The 22,072-nt window shown below is 35.0% G+C and overlaps 1 protein-coding gene across 2 annotated transcripts in view; it reads left to right on the forward strand.

The window, feature by feature from the left end:
- The first annotated feature begins 4,997 nt into the window (after window positions 1–4,997).
- The window catches only part of LOC150085020 (cilia- and flagella-associated protein 36-like), an 86,396-nt gene continuing 69,321 nt past the window's right edge, over window positions 4,998–22,072 (forward strand). Inside the window, exon 1 of one of the 2 annotated variants that reach the window (XM_090375721.1) lies at window positions 4,998–5,105. The gene's annotated coding sequence lies outside the window, so the exon portion shown is untranslated. The remainder of the gene's footprint in view (window positions 5,106–22,072) is intronic. The other variant, XM_090375722.1, reaches the window with a different exon arrangement.

Below are 22,072 nucleotides of genomic sequence, written 5' to 3' on the forward strand. Positions count from 1 at the left end.
TCTAATGAAAATATTCAAAACGATTTTTTCGTTTTTTCCGTTTTAATTTCTGGAGGGTATCATACGGAAGTGTTCTACGCACTATATTGAGGTAAACTCCTCTTATTATTTTACTAATATTATTATCAATGTAGAACATATTGAGTAGTACAGCTCTGATTCATACTATAGGAAGAAAAATCGTTTTGAATATTTTCGTTAGATTCTTTTAATTGCGTTAATTTGATTTTTAATTGATTTGAATTGTGTTAAATTGTTTATTTAATTATTTATATTTTACTCTAATATACCGGTAAGTTGTCGATTTTTTCGTTTTTTCTGTTTTAATTTCTGGAGGGTATCATACGGAAGTGTTCTACGCACTGTATTGAGGTAAACTCCTCTTATTATTTTACTAATATTATTATCAACGTAGAACATATTCAGTAGTACAGCTCTGATTCATACTATGCCAAAACAATAAAAATGCTGACCCCATATAATAATGGGAAAAGGCGAGGACAAAAAAAGAAAAAGAAAAAGTTTTTAAATGGGTTTAGCAACTCATAATTAATAGATCCCCATTTTCGATTGAGTAAAAAAGCTAAATAATTTTTTATAATTAAAACAAAAATGCGATCACACAAATGCCATGCGAGTGTCTTTGTTAACGTTGAGGGTGTGGGTAACAGAAGATTAAGGAATACCTTATCATCACAAATTTTAAGATAAATTGGAGATGACATGACAATGCATTCCCCTGGTAAACGTGATATTTTATCATAGTAATACAACTAAGCATGTATTTTAGCACAGCAACTTGGCTTGTTACATTCATTTCATTTGGAGAAAGGAGATGTTAGTATCTGTTAGGCATTATTATTATAGATCAAACTTTTAATCCCTTCAGTGGTGAATTAAAATTCACTTTATTTGCTATGTGGGTAGTGGTTTTTTTTTTTCTTTTAAGAATACAATTTTTCACATTTTACCACATATATAATAATGAGGAAGTAATAATGAACAAAGCTAACAATGACTTCATTCTGTATATGCTGCCATGCTCCAGGAATAAAAATAATTTTTAAATGCTTTAGCACAGCTCGGAAGTATCTAAGGTAATATGTTGAGCACTATATTGAATATTAAACTGCTATGGGATATACTGAGTTGAAATGTATGGTGAATCACAGAGCTTTTCTGGGAATATCACTGAAGTGATTACTCTTACACCTGGCTATCATGGACTGTTTTATATTATCATAAGCATACCCGTGATTGCTTCACTACACATTGTATAATGTGATCAGGCCTGCCTACTATTTAATTCTGTCCACATTAGACATGTTGAGAATAATAATAAAAAATGAGGGAATTAAGGAATGCAATATGCTTATTCTGCAGGATATTGCAGGATTGGCATATAACATTCCTCTATCAAAACTAAAGAAATAATCACTGAAATATGTATATGACAAATATATAAATATATATATATATATATCAGCCTGATGATATATATATATTGGTTTTGATGCTCTATAAAGTAGATTTAGAATTATAATGGTTCGTTGCCCTATTCAATTTTGATGCATTTTATTTATCTTGCTATTATTGTTATTTTTATTTTTTTTAATTTTTTGATTCCACTTCACCCTCCCCCATACATATATATAATTTTAACATACTTTTATCTCAACTTCACCTTCTTTCTTCTTCTTCCAGATCCTTAGTAAAGGGATGGGTGTTACAAACCCAGTTTATCTAAGTAAAAACTGACTTTATTTGTACTCCCCCCACCGCCATTCCTTTTTTTTTATTATTCTTATTTTTGGTGTTACTGATGACCGAACATAAATGTACATCAGAAGAAATATTTTTGAATAATAATAATAATGTCAGTATGGCTAAATTAACTGTAAATCATATAAAATATCTATTACTTTGACTTTCTTATTCTATAAGTTTTATCTTATTTCATAGTATATAATTTCTTTAAAATAAAATTTTAAAATATATATAAATAAATATATTTAAATTTATTTTTTTTATTTAAAATGGAGCCCTGAAATATGTTTTGCATGTGGACCCCTAGATACCATTACACAGCTTTGCCTGTAAATCAACAGTTTAAAATGCAGTCACTCCTGATGGCCCCAACCGTTTCCTCAATTTAAACAGTGGCTAAATAAAAAGCATTTTCTGAGGCTTAGCACTTTTGAGAATTATTTCACTATGCATATCTCCTTTCTCTAGTAGTATTTTTGGCATAATCTTTTTATAAAATATTTTAATAAAAAGCATTTTCTGAGGCTTAGCACTTTTGAGAATTATTTCACTATGCATATCTCCTTTCTCTAGCATTTTTGGCATAATCTTTTTATAAAATATTTTAATCAGCCTAAAGTAAGAATTTCCTTCAACAAACATGAACTGTCATAAATGTTAATAAGATAACTACATTTTTACATTTCCTTTTCAGTCTAACTCACCTCTGTTGTGTAATCAGAATGCATATTGTGAATATGACAAAGCAGGCAAGTTTTTTTTTTGGTTAATATAATTTATTTCATAAAACTTTTGTTATATTTGTAACAAAAGTTTATATTTGTAACATGATTTGTAATATTTGAAGATTTAAGTGGAATGCTTTGCAAATATTTCATTACTACAGCTAGTTCATAAGGCCATAAGTCAGATCATAAGGCAACCTGGTGGCATATATCTTAATATCAAAAATTAATGGGTAGGCATATTTTTGTGTCTCCAAAAGAGAAAACTTTCATGCTTCAGCCATTTAACGATGTTCCTGCACTCCTTCATATCTGTAAATGCTGAGTGAGAAAAAACCATCCATCTTCATTGCTGAAGTCTTATAATTTGTCCTGCAGTAAGTCTCATTGATCTCTAAACCTTCTAATAATTACATAAGCAAAATTCTTTAACATCTCCAACCAAAATGCGATACAATCTCTATAATAACGAACTAAAATAATTAATTAACAATTAATTTGTTGGCTTTGGTTAATTGGTTTAGTGTTTAGTAGTGTGTCCTAAGCCACACTACTAAACACTAAACCAATTAACCAAAGCCAACAAATTAATGCACCAAGTCAAATTAACTATTTGTTTAGAATAATGCATACAATAAAGTGATAAATACTAGTTTACCTGTATGCAGGTGAACTGGTATTTATCACTGTAATGGTAATAGTTTATCACTGTAATACAAAATAAAAATTAATATGAATGTACAATAATCAATAATATCCAGCTTTAAATAACACATAATAACATAGAAATTGGCAAACTAAATACCCTTGATTAGTCATAATTGAACATAATAGGTGAATAGTAGAATTAAAAAAAAAAGTTACTTTAGCACACCAAGAATCAGCTTTCTGAACAAATTTTTGGGGACAAAAATAGCAATCCTGTGAATAGTTCATTCTAAGAAGAGGCAAGGGGAATGTGTATTGAAGATGAGAATTTGCACAAGAAACATGCTAATGAATAAGAGTTAGAGTAGCAATATAGTCAATAAAATTGTGAATTAAATTATAAATAAAATAACAGGACTGAAGATTACATTGTAAATTAAAAGAAATTAAAACCTGCTGCACAGAGTATCATAATATCTGCAGTGGAACTCAAGGTGTTTCCTTTGTGAGCCATTATTTGTTCACTACTTATGGTCCTGTTGCATAGAGCATTGTAATCTCTGCGATGGAACTTGATGTATTTTTTTAAAAAAAGTAAGAAATTAGTAAATTTGTTTCCTTTCTTAGCCATTAATGAATGTGTTTCATTAATGGTGTCTCATTTTCATAAATGACATTGATGAAGGGATAGAAGGTGTGATGCAAAATTTTCAGATGACATAAAGATTGGCAGGATTGTTAATGATCAGTGCCAAGCAGCACTCCTTCAGAATGACTAGAACAGGCTCCAGGAATGGTCAGAGAAGTGGCAGCTATGTTTTAATGCAGAAAAATGCAAGGTCTTACACTTGGGGAATAGCAACCCCAAAATAAATTGCACACTTGGTGGGTTTGAATTAAAAACAGTGGAGGAAGAAAGGGATCCGAGACTCACGATACAGGCAAATATGAAGTTTTCTGAATAGTGTAGGCAGACAATAAAGTCCATGGTGTCCTATCGATGATTTATCAAACATTATCCTGTAGAGATAAGGAGGTCATAATCGTAAGATCACATTTGGAATACTGTGTTTAAGTATGGAGACCTCATTTGAAAAAAGACATTGAGCTTCTTGAAAGGGCCCAAAGACAGGCAACTCGAATGGTGAGAATGGTAGAAGGACAATTGTACAAAGAAAGACTGATTATATAGGCCACAGAGATTGGCAACCAGGCACCTCAGAGGTGACCTTATTAAGGTTTATAATGTCCAGAGAAGAGTTAGTAAAATGAATGAACGAAGATGGAATTTTCACAGTTATAAAAATTCCAGAACTAGGGGCCATAAATTGAAATTACAGGGGTTGAGGTTTAGATTAGATTGTAGGAAGTTTTCTTTTAGCCTGTGAGGCATTGATTGCTGGATCAAGTTGCCCTTGCAGGTAGTTGAGGCTGACAGTTTGAGTAAATTCAAAGGTCAAGTTTACTTATATGAGGAGGGAAGCATATAATTTATATTTTCTTATCTGTTTGTTTGTTTGTTTTTTTTGCTAGTGCTGCAAAAGCCTGTGGCTTCTTTGCACTATATGACAAATACTATTACTGTTATTTAGTAGTTTTGAGTCTTTCCCTTGGAAAGTAATAAATAATAAATTACTGCCTGTACTTAAATTTCATTGATGAAGAAGTACTATATCCTAATTATAACTTTATCATTAATCTTAATTGAGTATTCTATTTCTTTGACAGACTACAGAATTACATTGTATTTTATGTGTTAGCATTAAGAAATGCTGTATTAGTTCTTATTTTTCTTTTATTATATTATTTCATTTTAGTTGATGAAAATCTATCTGAAGAAGAGGTAAAAGTGTCAGTGAAAGAACAGAAGCACGAAAATGTAGCTGCATCACCAAATTCCACTGTCACTAAATCTCCTAGTGTCATTCCTGAGAGAAAGGAAGGAGTTCTTAACTGTTTTCTTAGGTGAGTCCTTGGAAATAGATACAGAATTGTTTTTAATAAAAATTAAGCATTTCTTAGCAGTAGTTTAATTCATCGGTGCATGAACTTTTCCAGTATTATCCTCTCTTTTCATTCTTTTAGCCCTTTGCACAATTCCTCTTATAAAAGTGACTACATATTCAAATTAGTTAGCATATGAAAGAAAATAAAATAAAGTTAAGAATATTGCAAAAAATATTTAAAAATTTAGAATCCTCATTCTTAAAAATAAGAAAGAAAAAAAAAGAAATGTATGAAAAGGTATATACAGAATAAAGGGAGATTAGCTAAAAAGATATTCAAAAGAAAATGAACATTATTTATTTATTTTTTTTTTATTCTAATACATTCCTAAGGTGGCCAGAGAAGTTTACAGCTTCATTTATAACTGTTTTTGGTAGCCAATATCCTAGCACTGCAGTTATCAATGGTTTGTGTACTTTTTTGTGGAACTATATGGGATCAATCTCACAATGTTTGTGTTTGCATCCATGTATATTACCCCAGGACCACAGTCTTAAGAGGCAAACCAAGAAGGTAGTGGCGCCTCTGTAGCCAGGTGGGCAGGAGCAGCAGTGCGTAGCACACGCTTCTTGATTAGACAGGGGGTTCGAGCCCGTGACCACCAAATACGGAGGATGCGGAAAGGTCAGGAAATGACCACCGCATATCTTGGAGCAATATGGCCTTAGTTGCTAATGCTCCTAAAAACCAAACAACAAACAAACAAGAAGGTAGTAGGTTGATGACATGAAGCAAGCAAATGGAACGATAGCTTACTTTGGTTATGCTAAAAATCTAGGGCTCACAATACCGGTCAAAATCTTAATACCAGCATTTTGGTATTTTTAATTTATGAAACCAAAAAAAAACATTTTTCCCAATAAATTTTGATGATAATTAAGTGTGCAATAAAGTAAGGAAAAAAACAAGTAATTACTTGAATTCACGTTTTAAATCAAATTTTTATTACAAAAATAAATATTGTAGCAAAAATTATTAAACATATAGTTATTTTAAAAACAAAAAAATAAGCATCCACACTACCTGTCTGAATAAAGTGAGCTCTTAAGAAACTCAATAGTGTTATCGTTTAAACTGGATCTAATTTTGGTATATATTTAATTAGGGGCAGAAAACATCCCTTTGAATTCTGTGCTGGTTGGTGCTTTATACTGAGATATTCATAGATGAGTTGCAGTTTAACCCCCTCCCCCTTTATTCCCTCATCTTCAAAAAATCTTATTTCCTTTTTATCAAAAATAAAAAATATTTCCTTTTTGACTTTTTATGGCACTATATCTGTATTATTATGATCCGTATTATAGATGGCCTCCGTAGCCGAGTGGGGGTGCAGTAGCACACACTGTTTGAGTAGACTGGGGTTCAACCCCCTGAATACGGTCCCACACTGGACCAGCGTGGCAGATTATGGTCCATTTTCCCTCAGCATGAATTGTTGAGGAGGCTTCCACATGCAGTGGGTTGATAATGGCTGCACTTTACCTTTTATCCATATTAATGAAAGAAAGGGACTGATGGTTAAGCTTGGGAAGGAAACCAAATCTAAGTTGTGGGGCGATTATTTACATATTTATTAATTTTTATTTCCCTGTACCTTAGTATCGCCATCAGTAGCCATTGTTATGATTTTCGTCAGCAGCTCCGCACAAGCTACCTGACTGCGTTAAAAAATGAAAATTTCCAGGAGCTGAGGGATATCCCCCCCCCCCCCACACGTGTGTATATATATATATTATATGTGAGGTGTCAGTTTCTCAAGAGCAATGGTATAAATATAAAACAAGTCATTTATCATACAAATCTACTTACAATATACATAACTGGTGTTCATTTACATCTAATCTATTCATTTTTCTCATTTAATCTGTTAATACATGCTATCATTTCCATAAAATTTCTCTCAATTAACAATCTCAACTCTCTCTACAGCTTCAAACACTAAACTAATTCAATCTTAATCACTTCCTCATATTTCTCTTAATCACCAATATGAATTCTCTTCACAACAGCAATCCATAAGTCACTAACTTAATGCTAACAATTCCATGTAATCTCTTAATTTAACAATATCAATTTTCTTTACAACTTCAACCAATAAACAAACTCATCTGATTGAGGTGTATAAAGCTTTGAATGGTTTGAGCATGCTCAATGCTGATGGGATTCTTCCTCTTGCTCAGAATAATCACCTGAGAGGGCATAAATTCAAATTGAGGAAAGACAGATGTAGGACAGATGTGCGGAAAGTTGATAGCCTAAATAAATTTAAGGCTGAGCTGGACAGGTATTTTTAATGAATGGAGGGGTGAAATGGGAGCAGTGTTTATTATTTTTTTTTTTTTTTGGTTGCTGCTGCATAAGCTTGCTTTCTTGCATCATATGCCTCTACTAATGCTAATGCTAATTTCCTTATTTCTCGTGTTTCTACAACTTCAGCCTTACTCTAAAATAATCTCCCACTTTATCTAAGTACCATTTCCAAAACAACACAGTTCAGAGGACTTACCTTTCTTCTCTTTCACGGTGGGATTCCTTTGTGCGGGTTCCTTCCATGGAGTGCGGTAATGTCTCTCTCTCTTCTTAGTTGAACTCTGCATCTCTGCTGTATAGCTCTTCCAGTACTGTCTTATTTCGGGATTGCAAGAACACAATGCTGTGGTAAATTCCTTCAGTATTAACAGTTCTCTGTTAATACTGAAGGAATTTACCACAGCAGTAATAGAAGCCAGGGCACTATCTGACTGACTTGTTATTCAACTTTCGGATTAACTTCTAGCACAGGAACATGCCCGGCGGAATCCTTCACTATATAGATGGACACTCCCAGAACTGAACCCAGAACTACCACTGGAAGTCTGAAACCCCTCCGAACAACAACAACTACAAACCACCCTTTTGGTGGTTTGTAGTTGTAACTGAGGAAGGACGGATGTCGGATAGATGTGCGGAAATTTGCCTTTGGCCAGCGGGTGGTTGGTTGGTGGAACCGACTTCCATCACTTGTTGTTGAAGTTGATAGCCTAAACAAATTTAAAGCTCAACTGGACAGGTATTTCGAACGAACGGAGGGGTGAAATGGGAGTGGGTTTTTTTTTTTTTTTTTTTTTGGCTGATGCTGAATAAGCTTGCTTTCTTGCATCATATGCCTCTGCTAATGCTAATGCTAATGCTAATGGTGGGAGCACCTTATTTATTTCCTTCTCATTTATTTATTTATTGAATTGATTATAAGTTACAATTGTCCCTTGTACTACTTTTTTATACACAAGCTTATGTGCAAACCCCAGAGGGGGGTTTGCATGCATTTACATATCCCCCACTATCTAATTTAAATCTAACCCAATCACGGTGTTATTCTTTAAACTCAATCTTCTTCCTTTGGTGGGAAAAACAGAATATTTTTCCCACACAACAAAATGCCTTCATCTTTTACCTCTAGATCACCTGTTCACAATACCTTTTAACTGCTCCATACCGACATCCTTTCCCAAAATGCACTAAATGTCACATCATCAAGTAGAGGTATAATAGAGGGATCAAACTATTGTTCAGAAGCTTTTAATTTTATCCCTTCCACACCTGCCATACCATTGTTCACCATATTCCTTAATTGCACTACCAGGCTTACTGCTGCTATTGGAAATATTTCCATAATGATATTTTCATCATTTATTAAGTGCTTTACTTCCACACACACTATACTTACTAAGAGAGATATATTTGGAAGATTTTGTCATAAAGTTTCATGACGTTTTCAGGTTTCCATTGCATTTTTACTGTGTATAATAATCCCTCGTTTGCAAATTCAGCAGTATTAATGATTTATTTTGTCGATTTTATAACCTTTATGTGAATAAATCATGGATAATTATTTTTTAAATTAGAACTGAAAAACCGGCATTTTTGTATCAATACCGGGATTTGAATACCAGAAAAAAAATAACCGGGATCACGGAATCTCGGTATTGTAAGCCTATAAAAATCTAACAGAAAATAGTAAAACTTTGAGAAAAATGATAATGAAAGTCTAATAGCTAAGAGGGGACTGATTTATACTGTAATATAATTAATGACACTCACTGGTGATAAGAGATTTGAATTATTCTGATGATAATACATCCAACAGAAGATTCATTACACATTATGATATTTTTGGCACACAGTAGCCTTAGATGCTGATGTGTCATGAAACTCCTAATAACCAACCAAAATTATGATAGAATATAATATATTTATGTTTACTATTTTACTAAAATATCATAATAACAATTTTGCCATATTCTCTACACCTAATGGCACTGATTGATATTCACTTGCATATAAATAGATAAATCACTCCTGACTGCATAAGAACTTAGCAAAGTCAACACCAAATAACCAGTCCATGAATTTGAAAAAGAAAAAAAAAATTGCGAGTATTTATATTTATGTGGCTGAAAATATTTGAGTGATTCATTCACAGTCATTTAGCTCATAATATATATATCTAATTTGAGTTAATTGGTATTTAATTGGTCATGATCCTTGTCATAGGAGAGTAGTTTTTGTAGTTGGTCCTTATATCATTGAATTGTTATACCATGTAGGCAACTCTTTTATGGTGCTAGAGTTTACTGTATAAAAAAGTACATTCTAGTACCATAAATTTTTATTTTTTTATAATGGAAACAGAATTTTGTAACTAGGGATATAAAGCACTTGATGTGGAGGTATGGTCAGTGAGGTAGTGTCAAACTAATCAGGAGGGAGACTTTTCTCATAAAAGAAAAATGCATATTTTGATGTTTAAGCAGAACCTACTATATTTTATACAGTGGATTCTGGTTATTTGGGCCACCGGTTAATCGGGGCAGCCGTTTATTTGGAAAAAATAGAAGTAAAAGGCAAAGGAATGGGTTTTAATTTCAGAAAAGGAAATTACGATGCCTTAATGTACTACATGGCCTCTATTAACTGGATAGATATCGCGCTGAGAATGAATACAGTTGAACTGTGGTACGCTTTTAAAACATTAATCACAGATGCCTTGAATGCGTATATACCATTAAAAAAATACTCCATGAGAAGGGTTCCAAGTTGGATGAATAGTGAAGTTGCCACATTACTTGAGCAGAAAAAGGTGGCATGGAAAGGTTACAGAGCAATAAAAAGTACTGAAGCCTATAACAGCTACAAGGTGATGTGTAATAGAGCCACAGAAAAGGTTCGACAGGCAAAGGCAGTTTATGCGAAATCACTAGCAAACAGAGCAAAGAGGGGGGGATAAAGAATTCTTCACATATATAAATGCCAAGAAGAGCAGGACAAACCAGATCAGACCTTTACGTAAGGGAAAGGGGATAGTAATAAATACACCAGCTGCCGTTGCAGATGAACTCAACAGTTATTTTGCATCGATATTTACAAATGAAAAGCCTTTTGTGGCAATGGGAAATTGTGGGAGCGAAGTTAAAAAATATGTAATTAATGATATTGAAATTTCGCAAGATTATTTAATGAAAAAACTTTCCAGCCTACAGACCAGTAAGGCTCCTGGAGTTGATGGAATATACCCTATAATCTTAAGAGAGAGAGGCGGCAAGCGAGTGCATTGAACCATTGAGGCTAATTATGCGAGCATCACTAGACTCTGGGGAGATTCCCTTGGATTGGAAAAGTGCAAATATATCTCCCATACATAAGGGTGGCTCTAAAAGTGAAGTTGGAAATTATCGACTTGGAAATTATCGACCTGTCAGTCTGACTTCAGTAGTAGGGAAAATCATGGAGGCAGTAATCAAGGGTGGAATTCAGGATCATTTGGATCGAATTGAAATTCTCAAGGATACTCAGCATGGTTTTGTAAAGGGAAAATCATGTTTAACAAATCTGGTTCGCTATTTCGAAAGGGCCACTCACGAGCTGGATTTAGGGAATAATTTCGACATTGTTTATTTAGATTTCAGCAGCAAAGCTTTTGACTCAGTCCCACATGAGCGGTTGCTTTATAAGCTGGAACAGGTTGGAATCACTGGGAAAATCCTTAGATGGATAGAAGGATGGCTTCAGGGCAGGAGGCAGAGGTAATCCTCAGATTGGGTTAATATAAGAAGTGGGGTTCCCCAAGGATCAGTATTAGGACCACTGTTGTTTTTAATTTTCATAAACGACATTGATGAAGGGATAGAGGGCGTGATGTCTAAATTTGCAGATGATGTTAAAATTGGTAGAGTAGTTAATGATCACTGTCAAGCTGAGCTTCTTCAGAGAGACCTAGATAGACTTCAAGAATGGTCAGAAAAATGGCAGCTGTGCTTTAATCCAACAAAGTGTAAGGTATTACACCTGGGAAACAGTAATCCCAAAAAAACTTATTCACTTGGTGGAGTTCAACTAAACCAACATTAAATTCTCTGAGCATTGTAAACAGGTTGCAAGGAAGGCCCATGGTGTCCTATCGATGATCTATCGAACTTTTGCAAGTAGAGATAGGGACGTGATAATCCCATTATATAAGGCTTATGTTAGACCACACCCGGAATACTGTGTTCAAGTATGGAGACCGCACCTAAAGAAAGACATCAAGCTTCTTGAAAGGGTGCAAAGAAGGGTAACTCGCCTGGTGAGATCGGCAAAAGGGCGTCCTTATGAAGAAAGACTTCGAATATGTGGGTTGCAGAGTTTGGAAACTAGACACCTTAGAGGAGATTTGATTGAGGTGTTTAAGGCTCTGAGAGGCATCAGTAAAATGAATGAGGACAAAATTTTCAAGGTTATAAATGATGCTAGAACTAGGGGACATAAATTCAAGTTACGGGGGGAAATGTTTAGATTGGACTACAGGAAGTTTTATTTTAGCCAGCGAGTTATAAATTACAGGAATAAGTTGCCTTCATGGGTGGTAGAGGCCCACAGTTTGGGGAAATTCAAAGGTCATCTGGATAGTACTTTCGGGTAAGGGAAGCGCATAGGATGATAGGTTTAATTTCCTTTTTATTTGTATTTTATTTTATTTTATTTTATTTTTATTTATTAATTATTATTATTTATTTATTTATTTTTTTATTTTTATCATTGTTTTGTTCGGATTTTTTTTTTTTTTTTTGGCTGGTGCAGCATAAGCCATAGGCTTTCTTGCACCATGCGGCCGTTACTAATACTAATACTAATATTCTTCCGATTTTCACGTATCATTTAATTTTTTAATTTGTAAGGTTATAAGGGATAAATTTGTGTTTAATATATCTTTACTTTTACAGCCTGTGGATAATATTCCTCATATTTTCTCTAATTAGAATCGCTGTTTAATAGAATTAAAATTCAGTTCACAAACGTGATCACAATGACCGGCGCTTATTACACATCGTATAGTGAACGGTACTTTACTATGGTGAATTCGTCGTAACGTGATTTGATTGTACAGTGAACTAATTGTAAAGGGGGGTACATTATATTTTTTACTATTTACGTGAAACTTCGGATAATTTGGGCAGCCGCTTAATCGGGCCAAAATGCACTAGTTCCGATGTGTCCCGAATAACCGGAATGGACTGTATTTCAATACAATTACATGAACGTTTTAAAATGATCCCCAAATTTTCTGTTTGGAGACCCTCTCCTTTAGATGCAATGCAACATCTGTGGGACCTTCTTATATGCTACTGGGTATAATTTCAATTATTGTTTTTAAACCTGCACTAACAAAAATAACGTTCATATCATTATTTTCACCTGCCCTAGGTAAAAAAGTACCACAGTGGGCAAAAACTAAAACTCCAAGCTCTTATTACTACTTCTGAAATAGGTTTTACAAAAACATATGTACGGCTAGGCTTACTTTATTTGTATATTTATTATTTTTAAAGCTGAATGTCCAATAAGTGCTTTGACCACAGCCTTACTGATATATTTTTATTAATTAACTTTCTTATTGTTCTTTAAAAAGATTAAATGTAAGAAATATAATTAATTAATTAAAATTTAAAAAATATTGATTATATTAAATAAATAAATATATATATATTTATTCATTTATCAGTGACTTAATTGGTAGAGAATTTGTTATTTCTTCATAGCAGTTATCTTGTTTTGTAGAGTGGTATTCCACTTTTGGTTCACCTTGTAGATATTGAATTTGAGTAATAGAATTTTTAATCAGTGTTTCTCGGCATATCCGTAGCCAGGTGGGCAGGAGCAGCAGTGCATAGCACATGCTTCTTGATTAGACCGGGTTCAAGCCCATGACCACCAAATATGGAGGATGTGGAAAGGTTAGGGAATGACCACCACATATCCATGGAGCAATATGGCCTTAGTTGCTAATGCTCCTAAAAAAAACCAAATAACATAACAATAACAGTGTTTCTTAATGGCCTATTTATATTCTTAAAGAAAATTTTGCATTATATTACTGCCACAAAGGATCATTTCAATTGCAGGGTTTTGATGACACCAGTGAGAATTTTGAATAGGGCAGAACGTGTGAGTCTTTCTTTTGGTAAAAAATAAACTTTAATGAAATAATAATTTAATGATTTTTTTAAATTAATAAAATACATTTAAAATAAAGGCTTGTTACATTGATATATATCACTCTCTCTCTCTCTGTTAAGTGCCTTCAGTGTTTTGACTGTTTCTTCTAAATATATTTTGGAATTACATTCTCATAATTTATCATTATTAATGACATATACATTTTTAAAAGTAATTATTTAAAATATTTTTATTTATACTTGTATTTACTAGTAGGAGTTTTTATATATCAAATGCAATATATATTTAAATGGATGCTATCATACCACCTATATGTTGTAAGATTAATAAATGTATTATGCAAAAGGAAAAAAATCAAATCTCCAAAAAGAGTATTTTTGCTTATATTATCATAAGTTAAACTGTTAAATAATCAAAAAAAAAAAAAAAAAGGTGATAATACTGAAATACATTTGCTCTTTGTAAACATTTTCTCATTTCAAGTAAAATTTTAAATTTTAATATATATTTAATATATATAATTTTAATGTATATAAAATTTAAATATATATTTAAATGGATACTTTCAAGCTGTGTTACTAATGTTTACTGTTCTGCAGAACCAATATGGTATAAGATTAATAAATGTATTATGCAAAAGAAAATAAAAAAAGAGAGCCAAATCTCCAAATAGAGCATTTTTGCTCATATTATCATAAACTGTTAAATAATAAAAAAAAAAGGTGATAATACTGAAATGCATTTGCTCTTTGTAAACATTTTTTCTTTATTATATTCTCAGTGGTTTAATACTTCAAAATGCATTTACTCTTTGTTTGTGTATTTGTTTCTTTGTTATATATAAATATATGTTACTGGCAGGGATCAAGTGTAGTTATTCCTAAGCAAAGACATTAATCATTGCGATTGGATATAAAGAAAAAGGAGAATATATTTGATATTTTGCTAATTTTTTATTTTATCATATGATATATACTTTTATACTGTGTGTGCGTATGCGCACACGTGCACATGCTTGTAGTATGCACTTATAGGCAAAATTAAGATAATAAGTTGACATGCTGCTGAGTAAGGTTTAAAGTAATATCTTGCATATGGATTTTTTTTAAAAGAATACTAAACTCAAATTCCTAATGTATACTACTTTCAATAAAGTCAGATTATCAAAATATTTTATTACTAAATTAAAGAAACATATGACTGATTAATATTTGGTATTTCAGTATTAGTAGTGGCAAATAATGCAAGAAAGCAAGTTTATACAGAATTGGCTGGGGGGAAAAAAACACTTCTCACATGATCTGCCTAACTCCTGTAATAATTTGTCTAGTTCTTCCTTAAGTTTATTCAAACTATCCACTTCCACGGCATCAGATGGAAGTTTGTTCTGACAATCAACTACTCACCAGCTAAAAACAGATTTCCTCATGGGCAGGAGCGGGAGTGCAGTAGCACACGCTCTTTGAGTAGACCGGGGTTCAAGCCCCTGACTGCTGAATACGGTCGATCTGCCAACCCGCACTGGACCAGCGTGGCAGATTATGGTCCATTTCCCTTAACATGAATTGTTGAGGAGGCTTCCATCCTGCAGTGGGTTGATAATGGCTGCACTTTATTTTTTATTTATTTATCCTGCAACCATTCTTCACTAGTTTATATTTCTGCCCTCTTATGTGTGTAGTCTGAGCAAGGGCACTTATCTTACTTGATCCATTCAAAGCCTTGAGCACCTCAATCAGATCTCCTCACATTTGCCTAATTTTTTTTTTTTTTAATGAAAACCCCAAACATGAGAGGTAATAGAACCTATAGTATTAGTACCGTGAATGGGTAGAAGGTTGAGAAGATGAAAGAAAATACTTATTGATATTACACTGTATATTTTTGTAGATTTTAATTTTAGGAAATATGTATGAAGGAAGGTTATTCCAGAAAACAAAAGTTGAATGAATAAATGAGGAAGAAGAAAAGTTGGTTCTGTGAGTTTGAAATCAGACAGTAAAAGGATGTTGACTGGTTGTGATATGTGTTTGGACTGGTTTGGAAGAGAGAGCAGAAATTATAGAAGCCAATTCAGAAGAACAGTACCCATGGAAGTGTATACAGGGTGTTTCAAAAATGATGGTCAGTAATTTAAAGGTGAAAAGTGCAAACTAAAATAAGCAAAAAAGTATCAGTGAACATCGGGCTGCAAATGAACAGTTTTTGAGATAATGCACATTTTCTGTTAAGATCCGCCACTGACTAGTTTAGCAAAAAGCTGTGAATCCTTTGCTAAGGTTGGTTTTATTACACATAAGATAATACATTTTTAATTTTTGTTTTCAACACCACAGGATTTTACAGATGTAGTAATAACAATAGTAATAGTGGCATGTGATGCAAGAAAGCAAGTGTATGAGCTTATGCAGCATCAGCCAAAAAAAAAAAAAAAAAAAAATTACACGATCATTCCCTCTAAATGTTTGTCCAGTTCCTCCTTAAATTTATTTAACCTATCAACTTCCACAATAATAGATGGAAGTTTGTTCCAGCAATTAACCACCCGCTGGCTAAAGGCAAATTTCACAACTGTCTTTCCTCAATTTAAATTTATACCCCCTTAGGTTCGTAATCTGAACAAGTGGAAGAATCCCATCAGAATTCAGCATGCTCAACCCATTCGAGGCCATATATATGCCTCAATCAGATCACCTCGCAGGTGCCTAGTCTCCAGCCGCTGCAATTTGCAGAACTTAAGCCTCTCTTAGTAAGAGGATCCCTTCATTCCCCTCACCAATCTTGTTGCCCTTCTCTGTACATGCTCATGCAAATCTACATCCTTCCTAAAATGAGGCCTCCAGACCTGTACGCAGTACTCAAGGCATGGCCTGACCATTGCTTTATAAGAGAGAGAAGTACCTCTTTTTTTCTCTGCTAGCAAAATTCCTGTATATCATTGACAAAATCTCATGACCTGCTCTTGCAGCTTGTCTGCATTGTTCAGAAATTTTCATATCTGACTGCACAATTACTCCCAGGAGGTCTTTTTCATTTTCTACCACATTAAGTGTAGTACCACACAGTTGGTACGTTCCTCTGAGGTTACTTCTACTCATATGCAGTACTTTGCATTTGTTAATGTTAAACTTCAGTTGCCACTTCTCAGCATGTTTGAACAAAAGGTGTTCAAAATGCTCTCCTTTCATCCATATGCAGCTTTGTGAATCCTCTCAGGCATTCTTGGGTTATTTCTGATTTGCTGAAAGGCTCCTTCAACCTGACTCTGCAATTCCTCCACTGTATTAATGTCAGAAATGTACACCAAGATTTTTACATGACCCCAGATACAAAAATCCATAGGATTTAAGTCTGGTGATCTGGGAGGCCACATTACAGGCCCACCTCTACCTATACACTGTTGACCATATCTTCTAGTTAGGTACTGAGTCACAACTTGAGCAAATGTGCTAGTGCACCATCATGCATAAACCACATGTTCTGGCATTGCTGAAGTGGAACATTATCATCATCAAGGAGGTCTGGAAGAACATTCTGCAGGAACTGAAGATACAGCTCTCCTATTAGCCTGTTTGGCAGAAAGTGTAGTCCAATTAGATGGTTTCGTAGTAGTCCTGCCTAGACATTCAACGAGAAACGTTCCTGATGTTGTGACTCGTGAATTGCATTAGGATTTTTGTCGGACCAAACGTGACAGTTATGAAAATTAAAAATACCATCACGAGTAAACCCAGCTTCTTCAGTGAACAAAATGTTGTTTAAAAATTGGGGGTTCAGGTCACACTGTTGTTGCATCCAATGGCAGAAGTTCACTTTGGGAGGGTAGTCTGTATTGCTGAGACCTTGTACATGCTGGATATGGTAAAGATACAGTAATTGGCAATGTAAAATTCACTACACACTGTTATGACATAGTACATGCTCCTGCAGAACAACTCTCCTTGTCGAAATTCCTGGATTTTGTTCTATTCTTTCTAATACCCTTTTCTCAACATCAGGTGTTATGCTTCTGGGCCTACCTGCTCATACTCCATGTGCGAAGCGCCCATGTTCTCTAAGGCGTTGATGTACCCTGATAAATGTGCACCTGTTTGGCTGCATTCAGTGGGGAAATGCTTCTTGGTACAAACATGCAGCCTCGAGTGCACTGTCATTGGCTTTACCATACATGAAATGCATGTCCACATACTCTTCGTTGCTGTAACCTCTTTCCATGTTGACTATCCTTTGACAAGTACTAGTATGCCTGCTACCTCTCAGAGCATTGAGAGGGGAAAGGGAGAGAATGAGCATAACCTAGCCTAAACAAACAAGCCAGCGGTGGATCCAGCGGTGGAAATGTGCAATATCTTGAAAACGTTTATTAATTCACCTAACTTTAGGACCTGTGTTTACTAGGCTTTTTTTGCATATTGTAGTCTGTACAGTTCACCTTTAAATTATTGACCATCACTTTTGAAACACTGTATAGAAAAGGCATGCAGCAGAAACATAATGTCTATGAGACAGAGAGCAAAGAGACTCAGAGATGAGTCATTAATTCACCTAACTGCTCTCTTGAATGGAATCTAGATGCCTGAGAGAGGTTTTGGGGGCACCAACCCAGATGTGGGAACATTATTCCATAGTAGAGTGGACTTTTTGATTTGAACAGAGTGAAGAGCTGTTTGGAAGAAAAGTAACACCGAGAGCAAAAGAGAAAACCCAGATTTTTAGATGCAGAGGAAGCAATATTTGTAATGTGCTTATTATTATTATTAGTTATATGGTGCAAGGAAGCCTGAGGCTTATGCTGCGCCAGCCAAAAAAAAAAAAAAAAAAAAATTCCCAAGTTACTCTGAGAGAGAGAGAGAGAGAGAGAGAGAGAGAGAGAGAGAGAGAGAGAGAGAGAGAGAGAGAGAGAGAGAGAGAGAAGTAGAAAGGAATCACCAAGAAAGAGAAGAATGATGATATCCAGTTCAGGACTCTGGGTTTGCAAGCCCATACTCAAGAGATGTGAGCCCCTGGCTTACATCTGGGGTTAATGCCAGCTTACATCTGGGGTTATGATCTTGCCTAGAAATCAGTGTTATCGAAGATAAGCATAGGAGCAGAAGAATCCTTTTTGTGAGATATAAGACAGGACTGAGTTTTAGAAGGACTAAAATCAACTAAGTTATCTTTGATCCCTAGAGAATTACCTGGAGATCAGCATTTAAAGAATTGGTAGTGGATATTTAAGAAGTTGAAGCTGTTTGTGCAGGGCAAGGTTTCTCAAACTGGAAGGTAGAATGCAATGTGCTATCATCAGCAAAACTATGGATAGGATTTCCAATCAGTGGAAGAAGGTCATTAATATACAAGAGGAAAAGAGTGGGAGAAAGAACTGAACCTTGGAGGAAACCAGCATTAGTTAAGAAGCTAGAAGAAAGAGAGCCGTCTACCGTCATTTGCAGTGAGTGGCCAGAGAGAAAACTGGATACCCAATAACAAAAAACAGTTGGCAAACCATAAGATGGAAGCTTATTTAGAAGACCTTTATGCCAAACACAATCAAAAGTGTTGGAAATGTCAAGAGCAACTGCTTGAATTTCATCCCACTTTACCATTGAATTTGTTCATAGATGGGTACCATAAGCCAGAATAACACCAGTGGATCGACACTGATGGAATCCATACTGGCAATCTTTGATCAGATGGAGGGTTTCTAGATAGTTAAAGAATTGGTGGTTAATTGATTTCTCCATTACTTTACAAAGAATAGAAGTAAATGAATGGAATGATAATTGGTTGGGAAGAATTTTTCACCCTTTTTAGGAACTGGCTGGATATGAGCAAATTTACAAGCAGAATTAAAAACACCAGTGGAATAAGAAAGTGTAAAAAGGTGACAGAGTACAGGAGTAAGCTCAGAAGTCTAAGTTTTGAGAACAAGTGGAGAATTACCATCAGGAGCTGCAGTTTTTTTGGCATCAAGAATGTTCAAAATCCTTCTGATATCTTTTTGATGGAAGACTATAAGAAGCACTGAATGGAGTGTATTGGGAATGGTGGGAAGTGGTTTACCAAGATCGCCAATACAAGAGTTAGAAGAAAAGTAATGAGCAGAAGCCTGAAAAACAAGATTCAGGATATTTCAGAGATTGTTGGGAGTCATTGCGGTACAAGTAAACACATGGGTTGTGTTAGGGTAGCTAAGAATAGAAATAGGTGCATGTGACTTGCGTTTACACCAATGCTAGGAGTTTAGTAAATAAATTTGATGAATTTGAGGTATTGCTCAAAACATCAAAGGCAGATATTGTTGGGATATCAGAGACTTGGTGTCACACAGATATAAGGAATGCAGAACTGGAATTTGGGGAGTACAACGTCTACAGAAAGGATAGACTGGATAGGAAGGGAGGAGGGGTTATGCTATTAGTTAAGAAATACATAAAATTCAAGGAAGTGAAGCCAGTGGACATCGCTTGACACTGCAGTGTCGAGTCAGTTTGGTGTGACATAAGCATTGGGAGATCAAAATTGAGAGTAGGAGTGTGCTATAGGCCTAATGACTCTAATGAGTATAATAAGAAACTGTACAGGGAAATAGAGTGGGCCAGTAAATAGAGTCTTATAATGGGAGATTTTAATTTCCCAGATATTGACTGGAGTTTGGGGGCTGGTCACTCACACACTAGCAAGGCTTTTGTGGATTTATTGGATGATTATTTTCTACATCAGCATGTTCGGGAGGCAACTAGAGGGAGGAATACTCTTGATTTGATTATCAGCAGTGATTCTTCATGCATTAAGAATCTGCAGATAAATGAACCACTAGGTGGCAGTGATCACAGTGTGCTGAAGTGGGGTTTACTCAAAGAGGTAACTACCATTAGGGGTAAAGGGAAGGGTTATTGCTTTCGTAAAGGCGACTACGATGGACTGAGACAGTATTTAAATTCTATACAGTGGGACCAACTGATGATGTTACCAACAGCAAATGCAAAATGGGAAGCATTCAAAGAACTTATCTTGAAAGCTACTAGGCTTTACATACCAACTAAGAAATATTGTTAAAGGTTTAGGCCTAAATGGATGTCAGATGAACTGATGAGGCATATGGCAGAGAAGAAACATGCATGGGATACATACAAATTAACACATGACACAGAAGCCTATGATAGATACAAGTTGATCTGTAACCAAGTTACAAAGGAGGTTAGGCAGGCGAAGGCAGAGTACGAGAAATCTTTGGCAAGGGATGCAAAGAAAAACAGCAAAGAGTTTTTACTTATGTAAACTCTAGAAGGAAGGGGATGAATCAGATTGGTCCACTTGATCTCGATGGGTCAACTGTTGATGATCCTGCTCAGGTAGCTAACAAACTAAATGAATATTTTGCATCGACATTCACACATGAGGAGTTATTTAGCGAGGGGAAAGCCAGGGGTGTATTCAACTCTAGCAGTAAGCTAGAGAATCTTGTAATAACTGAGAGTAAAGTGGAGGAGAAACTGTTGAAGATAAACACAAGAAAGGCACCTGGGGTGGATGGGATCTATCCAGTTATATTAAAGGAGGCAACAGAGGAAGTAAGCAAACCCTTAGCCATAATTATGAGTGAATACAATTCACTCCGTTAATAGCAATTAGACAATTCATGAAATCAATTCTTACTTTTAACATGTTTCTTTAAGTTTCTTATCAATATCTCTAATCACAGATGAGTAACATTCACTCACTCTTTTTCTCTCTCTCTATTTCTATTATATCTTATTCCTATCCTTACAATATAGTAGTCATCACTTTACAATACTTCTCAAACTGTCCTGTCCAATTTTCTTCCATGGATTTCTTTACAACACTGTTCTCGTTAGTAAAATTTTCTAAACTGACTTACTTGGTATCTTTTTTCTACCACCTGGGTGAGTTTCCGATCTTTCAGGTCTTTCTCCGATTTCTTCCCTGATCTGCTAGGCTTACGGCTCTTTTCTGCCTCCACGTTGATCTTCCCACACTCAGGACTTTCTTCGGGTCATTCTGCCTTTCGCTATTACCTTTACCCACAAAACTATCATGATTGGACTTTCCATATGCATTTCCCGCACTCCAAAAATATCCTTCTGCCACTCTGACGCGCCTCTCCCCGGGATTCTCCTCCGGATCCTTTCCTTTCAGGTTTCAGAACTCTGACTTTTGGGCTCTGGCTATCGTCTTCTCTCTCTGCATCACCTTTTTGTTTCAAACTCTCCCTTATTTTTCATCCAATCATTTGGTGGTAGTCCTCCATCACTCTCTTCTTTTTCATTTGCTCATCTCTTATTCCTTTGTTTTTAATCAGATTCTGGTAGGTCAAACTGCCTTCTTTGTGATGAGAGCATCCGGGCGCTACATCATCACTAGAATTTTATCTGGGATGCCCGCTACCACTTACCTCTTCCGTCACGCTTCCTTTCAAGTTACCGCCCTTGAAATTATTGAGTGCCTCC

The sequence above is a fragment of the Mastigoproctus giganteus genome, chromosome 6 (assembly GCF_048544385.1).
Source record: "Mastigoproctus giganteus isolate SK-2022 chromosome 6, ASM4854438v1, whole genome shotgun sequence".
In the NCBI taxonomy this organism is placed as follows: Eukaryota; Metazoa; Arthropoda; class Arachnida; order Uropygi; family Thelyphonidae; genus Mastigoproctus; species Mastigoproctus giganteus.